Raw genomic sequence first — 16,367 nt, 5'->3', positions numbered from 1 at the left:
TTGGAAAGGAGTGACACTTGTCCTCCACCCAAATTTCATGCTATTCCTAAGATTACAATGAAAGGTGACTCAATGTGTGCATTATATTTGATACCACCAAAGATAATCATCATACATGATGTGTGGAGTTGTTACATGTGTAAGACTAGAGAAGTAGGAGATTATGAAATTTAGGAAGCATATGAGAAATTGTGTGATGAAGGATATTTTAAGGATGATTTCAAGATCATTGAGAGGAAAGGGTTAACTCATGCCCTAGAATTTCCAAGAAATTTAAGATCGAATGGATCAAGGTTGTGTTGAGCAGGATCCACGACATCAAATTTTGGCTTCACAACGGACTAGTTGAAATAACTAAGAAGATGATTCACAAGGTTACTGGGTATTGTACACTTGATAAGAAGAAGACAATAAGAATTATAAGTCAAGAGGAAGTTGAAGAAAACATAGGTGCTAAGTGGCATTATGATTGTCCATCACAATCATTCCTAACCCATTGATCAAATTTGCAATGAGAGTCATTTCTAACAAATTCTACCAATCTAGTAGATTGAATAGTGTGCCATGTATGGAACTTGATCAATCTTGGAAGATAGTCATGAAAGATCATGAATATTATCTTTTTGAGTTGTAGAAGACATAGTTAGTAGAAAACATGACAACCATCAGGAACACATAGAACTCAATGTGTAAGTTTAGTTCACTTATCATGTGCATTTTCTTTTACATTCAAAAATATTTTCTTAGTATTTGAAACATTTTTTGGGAGAAAGGAAAACCTATAATAAGAAAAATCAATGAGTATATAACTCAATTAGGCGAGAATTTTGAGAATTTCGTGGATACGTACTTTGAGGAATTCAAATAGAGAATGAAAATGAGGATGAGGACAGTAAAAGATATGGTAATGAAATATTATAATGATGTAGATTTTATGGTAGACATAGATAACACATATGTGCAAGAAGTTAAGCCAAGAAAGGCATGGCTAACATCATTTTACTATGAGATTGACTAGGAGATTATGAATGCAAACATTATTGCATTATTGAAAGAAGAAATTGAAAATGAAGGAAAACTTTTTGGGAAATATGAACAATAAAAGGAATGAATCATGATAGATTTCAAGATAACTTCCAAGGAAAAGAAGAGGAAGAAAAGAATTGAACACCTAGAAGAGAAGCTGGGCACCCAAGGCATGAGCAAGGTACTTGTACAAATAACACAAGATCTTAGAGAAGATAAAGGAGAAGGTAGTGGTCATGAGGAAGAGGAAGAAGAAGAAGTTAAGGGTAAAGCCCTAGTGGTTGTCACACAACCTATAAAGAAGGATAAAAGAGATACAAAGAAGCCATTGGTGGCACCCCTCTCTCCTCCACCACCTACAAAACCAAGGACCAGGGTAGCAGCTAGTGTTGTAAAGTTTGCAAAATAAAGAATAGTAGAGGTGACTGAATAAAAACCAAAGAGAAGAAGATTGGTTAAGGGACCACCCACAAGGAAAACAAGAACCATAGATTAGGTATATGTCGACCTAATTAAATTTTCAAGCTTATCAAGGTTTAGATTTGTGAAATATGACACACTTGATGATGATGATAGAACAAAAGTTGAGGCTCGACCTATCATATGATGAAAATATAGTTAGCTCCAAACAAAGTAGAGAAGAAAATATCTATATATTTGTTCAATAGACTTGTTAGAAAGTGAAAGTAGGAAGAAGAAAGAGAAACATAAGAACTAACACATTGACCAAGGTTATGCCTAATCTACCATAAGATTGGAAAAAAAAAAATTGGACAAATACAGGAACATATTAATTCCTAAATTCAAAAGTTTTATGTTATTGAAAAATAAGAATGCTTCTATAATTCAAAAAAATGAGTTAGTCTAGAGGAGTATTTTTTGTCTCACAAGAAAAGAAAAATGATATTGAGATAGTTACTATTCAAGATGATGCGAGTGATGAGATGAGTTCAATTCCACTGAGTCTACAAGGTAACATATCACCAGTTCATGCTAACACCCCTAATACTCCAGACAAGTCCTTAGATGGAAAAAAGGAGGAGCAAGAGGAAAGTGAAACTAATAAGGACACAAGTGTAGAAATTCCTACCAAAGGTCAAGAAGAACCACACATCTCAGGTCCTCCAATTGAGGAAAATAAGAATGAATTTAAAATAGAGCCAAGTGCTAGTGTTGTTGTCTCTAACAATGATGTACAAACACGATTGGGTGGTGATAGGTCCCCTCACCATCTCCCAAAGTAGTCTCGAGTAGAAATAGTTCTATACCTCAAAAAAAAAAGCAATAAAGGACCTCTCTCCAAATATTGAAGTTAGTCTAGATGAATTCATTGAGATACCATAGTTCGATTTGGCAAAAGTCACTCTTGAGAAAATAATTTTGCTACAAGAAATTTTGACAAAGAAGAAGAAATATGAAGTACTAAGGAGAGACCATCAACAAAAATAGGTACTACATTATATAAAAGATATTTTTGTTGAGGCATTTGATATTCAAAAATTTTGACGGGAAAGCCCCAATAATTTCGCAACATGGAAATGTTGTTGAGAAAAACAAATGCTGGAGATATTGAATCAAATGAGAAATTGATGGATTGGTGTGCAAAGAAATTTGAGAATAAGGTTGTTGAAAATGTTTCTACAACAATTATCGAGGAAAAAGTTCAACTATAAGAATGTGTACAAAACACAAAAAAAATAATACAAAAAGTACAATATTTGTACAATATTTTAAGTGATGTTCCAAGATTCATAAGTGATCTTTAGCAAAACATCTAGGAGATTTAGGCTGATATGAAGACAACAAGGATCAATATTTTGTAGCTAGCTAAATCTAGAACCCAACATTTCAATAAACTATTGAATGCTAAAGGAAAATTGGCCGAGCTCCAAGTAGCTAAAAACAAAATATATCACAATTGGTATCTATTTAAAGAAATTTGATACCTCATTTGGGGGGTATGTAGAAAGAAACCAAATCATCCTAAGATCTTATTAATGTAGATCATAATCTTTCAATGGCTGACAATTTAATTGATTTTGAAGCTAGGTTACAATTGCATAATAACACTTTGGAATCAACAAGAACTCTTTGGGATTATGCACTTTCTATTATTACCCAAGTATACAAACATTTTATTGGAAAATATAGTTTGATTCCACCCATTCAACCCCAACAACAGTCACAAGTGACCAAAAAAATGGGAAGTATAATGATGACTACATATTTTGAATGGAGAAAAGAAAAATAGAACAAGAGGAACATAATGAGTTTAGAAGAATTTAGAAGGAAATCAAAATATGACACTAGAACAATCAAACTTCCTAGAGTCATGTGTATATATTTTTTTATTCAGCATATTTATAAATTTTATACTTATATATTGAACTAAGTCATTGACTTAGGGGGAGTACTCATATTTGTAAAAATGTAATCATGACAAAACATTTTTGCCACTAATGTCAAATGGGGAGATTATTGGTCTCTTTTACTATTGTTGTCTATTAGTGTCAAGCATAGTAAAACAATCATTACTGTGACCAAGCTACTCTATATAGGCTGAGTCATGAGATATTATTGTCTATAAACTTGTATATACTGAGCTCTATAGGAGTCGAGCAAGTATGTGGTCGCCAAGTATTCTCAGTGTAAGTTGAGTCTAATTTTAACTGAGTAGTTCAAGCATGTTGAAGTTGAGTTATACAGAAGGTGATGAGCATAATAGAGACTGAGTATCAATATCATATATAGTGAGTGTCAATTATAAGAAATTTAGGTTGTGTCAATCAACATAGAATTTACATTCAAGTCAAGAATGTTACAAAATTTGAGGTAAACTATTTCAAGATGACGTGGACATGACATTTAATAATTGTAGAGATTGTTACAGAGAATTTTATGCATTTATGATGCATATCATAGATACCTATGTTCTGTGATGAATGAATTAGATGGAGAGGAAAGACAAAGAAACATCTAGAAAACTCTGTATGAAATCTTTAAATATAGTAGAACTTAACCTAATTGATAGTAATGAAGATAGGTGGTGATGAGACAAATGAGTGAAAAATTTATTCATGCATCTAAATTGTGAATGTGTTAAAATTGCAAAAGAGCCAAAGTTATGTTATTCCATTATAGAGGAAGCAACCTAGTCAAGCAGTAAAGGATAGAAAATATTTAGCAAATAAGAGATTAGATCAAATCAGAATGAGGAGATCCAATATCATCTTATCAAATCCAACTGAGGATTAGGTACTGAATCAATTTTAATAGAGTGAGATAGGGTAAATCTCTTAATAGAGTAGTTTTAATAGATCTGTGTAAATCACCTAACAAAGTCTTTACTTTCTTGTAACTGTGAAATCTTCTAACAAGCTGAAACTTAATCATCTTAAAACTTCTAATAGGGTATACCCACATATGGTAGATCTTGGATATGGTAAAAAATTGTAACCCTAACAGGTTAACTTTATTACTATAGTAGTGATGATTTGTGGGTCTCATCCCCACCCTAGTTTTACCTTCATATTGAAGTTTTTCTGGGTAACAAAAATCTTTGAGTTATGTGATTGCTTTTCATGCATCTAATTGATTGATTAGATCTATATGTTATTATAATTTATGCATGCATAATCTATTGGATATGAGATGGTAAATATGGTGAATGCATTATAAAATTGTTGAATAGTTTTAAAGTTTTATACATCCTTATTCACCTCATCCTCTTAGTATCTTAGTGTCTAATTAAGACTTTCAATGTAGGTTTCTTATGTTGTATAATTAGTAGACTGAGCTATGTTAATTTTTATTTCATAGAGACGATAATGCGCTACTATTATTTGATCAATGATAGTTATTAATAAACAAAGGAAATAAATTTCTTTCCAATTATATCATACATAAACCAAAGAATACAATATTTTTATTATTTTTTAAATACATAGATATAATAAGTAATATTTTTAATTAAAAAAATTCTATGAAAATATTAGAATGCAAGCTATGTAAATTTTTTCTTTTTAATTAAATTAAAGTAATATGTCTAAATCAATATTGCAAATTCTTTGTGTGAGTAATATGTTTCAGTTTTTGTTTCAATTACCATTACAATACTTGGCTTGTGAGTGTTCTATTAAGTTTTCTTTTATGGACTCCAGGTATTATGAAGTTTTTACATTTTAAGTTGTATACTATTTGTAGTTTATTTTATTGTAGTTGGGACACATTAATATGGGTTTTTTGAAATTGAAAAGGGCGGTTGGTTAATTATGGACTTTCCCATTAATTAGTGATATTTTAGCATCATGTACTTCAAGTCAACCCCTATTTTGGCTTCTTTTAATTTCAAAAGCATTACAAATTCTTAATAAACTACTAATTTGGAATTTTTGTATATTATAAATAAAGCATTTATTTACTGAAAATAGAATAAAACTATATTTTTTACTCAGTTTAGGCTTAGTGGTTGTTATTGTTAAGGTTAACCTCAGACATAAATAATAGTTACATGAAAATATAACCAATATCAAAGAATAATAGATCGTACAGAAAAGAATACAAGACACCAAGATTTAATGTGCTTCACCTAATCCCTGGCTATGTCCACCAACAAAAAGTCCAATATTATTATTATCCAGTGATTACAATCTGTAGTCCATTACAACTCAATACCACCACAAAAAGCTACAATATCACTATTACATTATGAAATCCCTAACCCTAAGCCTTTTTATACAAGCCTTTTCCCCTTACAAAATTAGGGCAAGAATAAGTCGTCCAATAGAAAAATAGCACCTGATGCCTTTTACAATATAACCTATCATTTTTTGCTTCGGAGGTGCTACCCCAGAAAATCCCCATGGGAGCGTTGCCCCTTTACCCCAACCTATACTGCAATAGGGAGCACACCTAGCACTACCCCAAGACCTCATAGGGGTGCTCCCCCTTGACCCCATCCTAAGGGTGCTACCCCAAAAACCCCTGTAGAAATAATATGGGGAGAAAATCATGCTAAATAAACCTTCGAGTTTGATTAGGCTCCACATCATAACAATATCCCACTTGGAGGCTGATCATACTGCACAACAATAATAGTTATTAGCAATATAATTTAATATTTCTAATCAAGATCTTAGATTTTTTTGAAAGTTAATAGTTATTTTTTATTATAAAACTTTAACTCTCGATTCAAGAAACTTATTAGATTAAATGTATTTTTTTAACATAAAATATTATTTTTATTTTGAATTTTTTCTTGGATAATATTTTTTGTAAAACTAAAGTAGATAAAACCTGTTTGTGTATATTTGTACTTTGTATATATAAAATAAACTTTATAATTAAATGCATTTGATATCTTCATAAATATTTATAGTTTTAAAACTAAATTTTTAATACAAAATTACTATTAGCTTACTAATTTATTTATGAAAAAATAGATAGTTGTAATTGAAATATTCACAATTTTTTAATTTCATATACATAAAAAGCTTTGATGAAGGAGATTAGGTTAGGAAACTCAAAACCATACTTGTATAGAACCTTTAAAATTTTGGTTAGGATTGGTAAACTTGAAAATTAATTAGATCTATCAAAGGGAAATGAGCATAATTTTTTATTTTCTTTCCTTTAAAAAGATAGTAGTCAAGAATATAAAGATTTGTGATGATTTTCTCTACTCTGATAAATATAGAAACCTCATTTTTTTTTTTGAGGTATTTATCAATATAAGGAAGATGAAGGTAAGAAAGAATTTTATTAAATATCAAATTTAGTCAAAATGTATTATGGTGGAGGCCAAAATGGGAGAAGACACATTAACATTGAAATATGTAAAATTCAGACCTTTGATATAGTATACTTATCATATCATATAACTAGTCTATTTATGTTTCTATATACTTGAACTATTCTTTTTATTTCGAACTTTCTATTTCTCATGTGTTCTCCCCTATTATAGATACTCATTCCTCCAATTATCTATGTCCCTTCCTCCTATTAGACAATTCAAACATATTCTACTAAAATATCTATTTCTTGACCCCAAATAAACTCTCATAAATAATTTGACTCTTATGAAAAACCAATTCTTAATCCTTGATACTTTATCCTATGTTACAATTGCAATCCTCCATTTAAAGTTTGTGTAATAAAGTTTACACTAGATTTTTCTAGTGTCATTCCACACCAATAATTTATATTTTTTTGAAAATGTAAAATAATATGTACTTTTATGTGGAATCATCATATACACTAAACTAAACTTCTTTTAAAATTATTTTTTATCATTTTCATTTGAGTGTTAAATCTATTTAGTGAAAATCATAGTAATTTCGAAGGGCGAATCTTATAAAAAACATAATATTGCAGCTTGATTAGTTACGAACTCATGCAACATTGAATGTTTTGAGAATTTAGTTGTTGTTACTAAAAATTATTACAATTTATAAATAAATTGAATTTAGTCCAATGATTATAAAAGCGTTTTTAATTCTATATTTATTTCTTTTTTCTTATAATATGAATATTAGGTTTTTGTTTCCCTTTTTCATTGGAGAGTAATTGTAATGTGTTTAGTAATAATCTATTTGCATAATTGTAAAAATATTATTAGAAAAATCTTCTAGTAATTATTCAATATTTAAATTTGGTTTGTTTTAATGAAATCTATAAGTAATTAAATTATTTTCTTATATTTTGACATGTTTCAAAATAATTCATTTTTTATAATTGTGATGATATCATAGAAAACATATTCTAGTGATCATTTGAGATTTAATTATATTTTTTTTAAATGAAATTTATAAGTATCTTAATTATCTCTTTGAAAGTATTTACAAGACAATCAACAATCTATTTCTACATTTCAATGATAAGATGTCGTTACCAATATATTTTGTTAAATTTTATATTATGATCACCATTTATGCATTATAGATGAGTTTAAAAGTCTTATAATTCATTTAAAAAATTTACTAAATCATCATGTTAATACACCTAAAACATAATATCATGATTAAATAATTTCATTATTAAGCTTAAATGAAAATTCTACGACATTTTTTTCTATGTACATTGTGAATTTCAATGTTCTATAGTGGAGTATTCATTTATATAAAACTAGCACAACACGTCAGGCACAAGCCTACAACACAATGGTAAATTGTGAGTCTCTCATCGAGGATGTTTTGAGTTTGAATCTACTCAAGATTAATGAGGAATAATAATTAATCTTAGTAATAATAATAAATAATAAATCATCTAGGCTTTGTCCAGTTCGAAAAAAAATCCATTAGTCAAAGACTACATATGTAATATTTTTAAATGTTTCCCCTAAATTTAATTTACTTATTTATGAAATGAATGAGTAGAAACTTTTAGTAATAATAATAAATAATAAATCATCTAGGCTTTGTCTAGTTCGAAAAAAATCCATTAGTCAAAGACTATATATGTAATATTTTTAATGTTTCCCCTAAATTTAATTTACTTATCTATGAAATGAATGAGTAGAAACTTCTAGCCCTATTTTTCATCAAGAAACTTGGTAGTTAGTTTAGCATAAATACTAAGTAGATGATACCTCTATAAAAAAAAAACAATGCCACAAAGATATTTGAAAAGATAATTAAATTCTATAAAAGCCTTTTATAAATTGGGAGTTAATACATAGATGCCTTGTAGATGAAATTGATGATTTTGACGTCGAAAAAAGTTTGAGTAAAAACAATGGGTTGGCATGAGTATTCTAGAATAAATGTATAAATTATTAGGCAATCAAATAACCATGGTACTTCAATTGTAAGAAAGCAACATAAAAATTTAATCTACAAAAGAAAAGAGAATTCCAAGAAAGATAAATCTACCTTTATGATAATTAGATAATTTTTTAATTTAATATATATGATTAAAGAAATTTGATAGAAAATGATTATATCAACAAAGCTTCAATTCCTCTTTAAATAAAATTTTAATAGTTTGAGGAGATCCAAAATGTCATACAATAAGGAAAGTCTAGAGTTTTATGTAAAAAAATATGATAGGAAAAAGAAAAGATGAGAAATCATTTGATTTATATTGGAATTGATTTTTCATGCATAACAGCCTACAAATCATATTATCATCATCTCATTGTTGCACAAGTTCCACATGCTCTATTGTACAGTGAAGGATGATCCGACTTTGTTGGAGATGTGATTAAATCTTTCCTAGTTTATAGGTTATCTCATACATCACTAATAATTATTATTCATTACCTATGTATCTACATCACTCATAATTATTATTCATTACCTATATATTTAGATACATTTTTATTGTATTTAGGAAGTCAATAAAAAAATTTAATATTAAACCATCTTATAGTAGGATTGTATACACTTTGTTGTCTATATAAATGAAAAATGCACTACTAACAAGAGCAATACAAATTAAATTAGAAAGAAAATAACAAGACAAAACATTTTAGCGGTTCATAGAACTATAACAGTAAAAAAACACTATTAGATAAATTAAGGTCTAGTATACAATAAAATTACTAAGATGGTCCTTATATAATTTAAAAATTCAAAAATAATAAATCTAATAACATCATAATAAATAATTATCAAATATGTTATTAAAATTTGTGATCCCAAATCCAAGAAGCTAGTGCTAACCATAATGATGTACCGCCTAAACTTTATTGTAATATTTCAAAAAATATTCCTGATACTAAGAACCTAGTGAAGAGGGGATCACATGTATTTTATAAATTCTATTCTTAAACAGAGAGATTACTATCAAAATATAGTATTAGTTTTAAAAATCAACACTAACAATCCCATCAAGAATGATCTAAAATTGTTAGAAAAATATGTGAATAAATAAATAGAATTTTCAAGAAATATTCAATAGTTTTATAACTACTAGTTGGTGATGATGAAACCAAAAGTATTTTTATTGAATAGTGTCAAATTCTTCATCATGTCCAATTATTCATGAATTTATGTCTGTTTATGAGGCTAATAAGAGATTTTCTAAAAAAAGTACCACCAACAATATCAAAGCATGGAACCTCAAGATGGGACCTTTAGATTCTACATAGTAGGGGTTACAAGACATTTAAAGGGACCTACAATGGCTCAGAGTAAATGAGACCCTCTAGTTAGTGATGCCATATAATATATGGCAATCATATGGTTGGAAATTTGTGAGGAAGGCTAATACACCTGTTATTGAAACCTTGTCGATATCTTATTAGGATAAAGGTGTCTCAACCTTTCATTCCAAAAATGTTAATTATTTTATGTATTTCCCTATAGTGCATTTTAGAAGTCCCAAAATTTAGGAGCTAGTGTCATATGTTGATATGTTGTAATTATTATGATAGTTACTAGTTCAGTAGAAGAGGCATGGAGTGTTAATATTTGGCATTTTTTATTTATGGTGGAGTTAGCTATTGACAAGTGGTGTTAGGTAGGTGTTGCATATGGAATGATGACTATTATAGTTGGGCTATTTTGGAAGTTTCTATGTGTAACTACCATTGATTTAGAAATTTGACACCACATACCTCTTTTGTATTAGAGATGGTTTGTGAACCCATGGGATCTCTCCACTTGTATTGAGCTCCATAAATATGTAGCCGCTTAGTGCATTTTTTATGTTCATTTTGGATATCTTCTAAGAAGCATTTATGTGCTAGATATTCTCTATAATTATCTACTATTGTAATTTTTTTCATGAATATTGACTCGAGGATTGTGTTATAATTGTTGTTCTTGCCAATGATATAATTAAGTTTGTCTTTTTGGGGGTAGATTTCTTCCCGCAAGTGTTTTCCCATGTAGACCTTGTGCTGTGAGTTTATTTGCTGAAATCTATTTTCTTCATGTGTTTATCTAGTTTGCAATAGCTTAAGGGTTTGTAAGAGTTCTTTTAGCATCATCTCTCCTGTTAGATTTAGCATTTGGAAGAATTTTTGTACTTTGAGTTCCTTTTAATTAGTATAATAGCATGCCCAACTTCTTTTATTATTGTTAGGTAAACAAGTTTTTTTTGTTGATTTAGTTCTAGTTGGAGTTTTATTGAGGAGATTTTTCAAAATCTTGTTGTAGGTTAGATATAGCAAGCACATCCAATAGAGTAGTGTTAGGTAAATTTAATTGCAGGAATTTTGAGCCCTGCAAACTCAAAATTAAGGACATGCTCATAGATACAGATCTATGGGGTGTTGTTTCTTCAACAAAACCTCAAACTGCATCACAGAATGATTGGGATAAGATGGGGCAAAAAAGTGAAGGGGTTGACAAGTCTCTTTTTGGTTGATCTAGTGCCCAAATGTCCATGAAAATAAGGATGCATATGATCTTTTGAAGAAACTTGGTGATATTTATCAAGGTAAATACTTGATAAATAAGTTATTCCTAAGAAAGAAGTTGTATTCTTTGAGGGTAGAGGATGGAGGCTTAGTTGAATATCATTTGAATGCATTTAATATGCTAGTTTCCCAAATGAATTCTCTTGGTGATAAGATTGATGGTCATGAGAAATACATGCTTCAATTATTCTCTCAGCCAAACTCATGGATTCATCTAGTTATGGCTATTGGAAGCATAACAACCACTTTTAAATTGCAAAATGTAGTTTTCTTGTTGTTACCCAAGGAGATGTGAAGAAAATCTTCTAAGATGAGTAAAGAAGCCCTATTTTATCATGGTAGAACAATGGAGAAAAGAGAGAAGAAGAATAAGAAGGGAAAAACCTAACCTCTTGGGAGCTCTAAATCTCTTGGTAAAAAGTCCAAGGCAAGATGGTGTATTTCTGATAAACCTAGTTATCTTGAGAAAGTGTGCAAGGAGGAGAAGGAAAAGAAGGATAAAGAGGATTTATATAATTTTGACTTTAAAAAATCATCTCAATATGATGTAGATGCATTTTTCATAGCCTTGGAAACATATGCATCTAAAGATGTGTCATTGATTAATTAGGAGATCCTTTCCACATGGTATCTTACAGAGATATGTTTCATCAACATGAATCAATGTAGGTTTGATATTACATATAATAGCAATCTTTTTATTACCACCCAATGCAAGTTACACAATTCTAGTCAATTTACTATCACGACAAGGCACATGTCCTCCCTGGATTACCACACCCTTACTCAGCTTATTGAGGACTATTTCTAGAGTCATCAAAATTTTATTTATGTGTGACCTTTCCTTCAAGAGTGCACCTTTAGCACCATTTTTTGCAGCACACTTTGAACTAGTTAAATCAACTAAATTTAGAACTGACACTTGAACTGCATCACATGATGTGTCCATATAATCTTCTTCATTCTTATCCTTGCTTTCAAACATCATATGAAAAATGGTATGAGACTTTTTACTATAAATATTCATGTTAGCCTCTCCAATATGGCAATGAGATTCACCAAAATCCATAAGTTGAAGAACGTTCTTTGAACTGGCAACAATTTCTTCCCTCAAGCTAGCTTTGGGAACTCCTTGACTCCCACTTACACTGGCCCTCAATACCCTACTTGTGTCTCCTAATTCAATTCCTACTGGGATAGTCACATCAATCTCCTTTAGTCCTCTAATGGTTCCATGACCTTTGCATGTATGGTATGATTCCTTTACAATATGGCCAAATCCTTTACATGCCATGCATGTTGATGTAAATGGAGGAATGGTAACCTAGATGGAGGGGTTCATACTCTCCCTAAGCGTTTACAAGTTGGGAAAATTTGTGCATTGACTCCTAGATGATGTCTAATACAATGCCTAAATAAGGCAAGCTCAGCAAAGTTTTGAACAGACAAGAAAGAAAATCAAACTTAAATTTCTCCTTTACCTCTCTCAAAGGCATAGGTACTTAACGTTGCTATATATGCCACTAGGTGACCATATTTTCTCATCCTTATACATTTAGCTCCTTATTGACTAGGCACACAAAGAAATTGTGATGTTACTTTTATCTTTTAAAACTTATAATGATTCAAACCATTACCATTTTCTTGTAAAGAATATATTCTTATATTCAAATGCCTTATTAATCTAATAGAATTTGTTGGACCCCAAAGTGGGTCTGGCTAAACAAAATTTATTTTCAAACCCCTGAAGTGTGAAACTGCCTCATTTACCCTCTGGTACTAATGTGAAATAAATTCGACCACTGAAAATAGATTCGAAACTCATTTTACAACTTTTTGCAAACTATGATTTTCTACTAACAGGGCCTATCAGATGGCTTTAAAAACTGATCCAAACACCTAATTGGGCTCTAAATTCAGACACGTTGATTCTCTATTCTGCATACTCCTACATCGTTGAATCTTGTCTAATGAAAACATTAGGGTCAAAAGATATTCACTGTCAAAGTTGACCTCTCAAAACTGCCTGCAAGAAAACAAGTTGGGAAACAATAAATCATGTTTGGGTTTGGTTTTAAAAACTAGGAAAAATGACACTTAGGCAAATGAAAACTGGGATGTTGGCTCACTATCATGAGATGAATATAAATTAATGATTTGGGGTCATGACAAATAATTGGACACATTTGGAAAGTAGTCAAAGTAGGCTACTTGGATTTTGAAGACTGGGAACAATGGTAGAAAAGCATTTTTTGCAAATGGAATCGACATGGGAAAGTGTGCAGATGAATTCATCAAGATTTAGAAACTGACACACTTAAAGTATTTTTCGAGTACAACATAGTGATACAATCTATTTGATCTCACCTATCATGTATTTCAAGTTATAACATCATGGACAGAGGTACTAATCAATCTACACTTACTGACATGAGTAAAAGGTTAGAAACTACATTTGGAATCGCATTTGAAAACAAATCAAATAGATTCATCATAAGCTGAAACTTGAAACATAACAATTTTGAAACCTCTAAAATGCAACTCAAAATTAATTTTATAATTTTGATCAACTGGTCAAAAGTTATAACTCCTCAAACAGCGCTTCCCAGAATTTTGCACAATTTGCAAATGCATGAAAACAGTAAATGACCAACTTTGAGGGATTCAAAACCTAGTCAAATGGATTCAAAATGACTCAAAATCTGAAACATAGGTTCTCTAGTATGGAATCTAAACACTCCCAAAGTAGTGAGTCATGAAACGTTACTAGGTACAATATATTAAGTTGCAAACATAGCCTCCCATTGCTGTTTGAGATGGGTGAAAATGCATATTTGACAATTACTCAAAACAGGACTTCATGAAATGGCTCAAAATAGAAATTTGACTTCATGAAACATATAGACACACTTAATGGAAGGTGCTAGAAGCATTAAACACGTCTTGGGCCTCAAACAAATAGCTAGGTACAATCTCATCAAAAGCACTCATAGGGCTTGATTCACAAAATTTTTAAAACTAGGGCTACAATTTTGACTCAAATTCTGATTTTTTATACCTAGATTCAGAGAATTGTATTTTGTAAAAAATTAGACCAACACTTCTTTCACTAAATTCAATTGATGTAGTATGATATGTATTTCAATCTCCTAGTTTTCAATAGTCCTTCCCAACTTGGAGACTTCCATTTCAAGAACTTTCCTCAAAGTTGCAAAGCTTCTCTTTCAAAGAAAAATGCTCTGGTACCAATTGTTAGAATTACAATAAGAAAGGAAAACTTCTAAAGAGGGGATGAATCAGTAGTTTAAAATTGAACCCATAAAACTTTCACCACACATCAATCTCATAAATTCAATGAGTAAATTGAAGTAACATGCAAAGCATATACATCTAAATTATGTAAACATGTTAGTGTTCACACATATAACACATATATGATTACCCAGAAACCCTCCAATTGAGAAGGCAAAATTGGGGTGGGGATGACACCCACAAACCTTCACTACTATAGTAATAAAGTGTATCAAATGAAGGTTATGATGTTTTGACCATGAGTCATGATCTACCCTGTGAAAGGTCTACCCTATTAAAGACTTTTAGGTCTCACCTTGTTAGATGATTTCAATAGCCTATTAGAAGTGTGCCTTGCCAAAGGACTTTAACTTACAACTAAGTAAGCACCCTATTAAAGGATTTCATATGGTCTATTAGTACTAATCTATTAATAGATTTTGACTAAAATCACCTATTAAAATGTTTCATCTTTGATCTTGTGGTTAGCACTTGCTTGCCTGACAACAGATCACCTATAAACATTTGTCTCTTTGAGCCTTCTCAATCTAATGTCTCTATGTTGTATACTCTTCTCTATCATCTATTCTTCTCTAACTAATTTTGTAGTGTATTTTCACTTCATAACATCTAAGCCACCATGAATGCTCTATTTTCACATGAGAATTTCCTTCTTTGTTCCTTCTATTCCTTACACACTCATAGAGAGTTTAGGGTTTTGTCCTCCATAAGAAGACTTAGTGACTTGGGGTTAGGTATGAATATATGGCTAAGATTAATCCATTTTGTCACTTAAACCTTCTCATTTTCTGATTGGCTACATGTAATTGTATAGGGAATCCAATTAGAGATTCATCCTTATTTCCAAAATATCAAAATTCTATTTTAATTCAGCCAAAAAATAGTTTACATCATTTTTTGTGCCATTACAAACAAGTATGTCAAAATTGTGTCACCCAAAATTTGAAGTCTTTGATTTACAGGATCCATTAATCTTTTTGTTGTGACTTGGCACTTGCATTGCTTGGTATCCATTGTTTACTCATCACTTGTGTGACTTAGCATAGTCTATAGTTTTCTCGACATATGTTACTTGTTCGACATGAACTAAGTAAATAAGTTAAGTTTGTTGACACTCACTTGTCAAAACCAATCTAAGATCAATAGATACTAGGCCTTGTGCAGTCACTGACATCAACATCAAAATGTCTTTTATCACTAATTAATTATGCATCTCTAGATTATATCTTTGTTAGAATATATAATTAAACCACCAATAGCTTCTTCTTAGGTACTTTATCTCTGAACTACTCTCTATAAGTCAAGCATATCTTTTGTACACCTTCAACTTACTTTATGCATATTGAACCTTATCATCAGGACATAGTCTAGAACATGTCCTTAACTATGTGTCATGTGACAATCAAAACTCCATATGTAGGATCATGATCTCTGTCTAGTACTTTGTCAATCTTCATAGAATTATTGCCATGTTAACATCAATGACAAATGCAATCATGAATGTAATATGTTAATGCTGCAACATGATCTCCAATTCTTAAGATACTCCCCAAAAGGAATACCATAATCATTCATGCTAACACATATACATATTGAGAAATATAGGTAAGACCGAGAATGTTGACAAGTTAATGATTCCCAAGCAAGTAGGTATATAGAAGCTATG

Source organism: Cupressus sempervirens, chromosome 4, assembly GCF_028749045.1.
Source record: "Cupressus sempervirens isolate cs-2001-9-10 chromosome 4, ASM2874904v1, whole genome shotgun sequence".
In the NCBI taxonomy this organism is placed as follows: Eukaryota; Viridiplantae; Streptophyta; class Pinopsida; order Cupressales; family Cupressaceae; genus Cupressus; species Cupressus sempervirens.
This window is presented reverse-complemented; position numbering follows the sequence as displayed.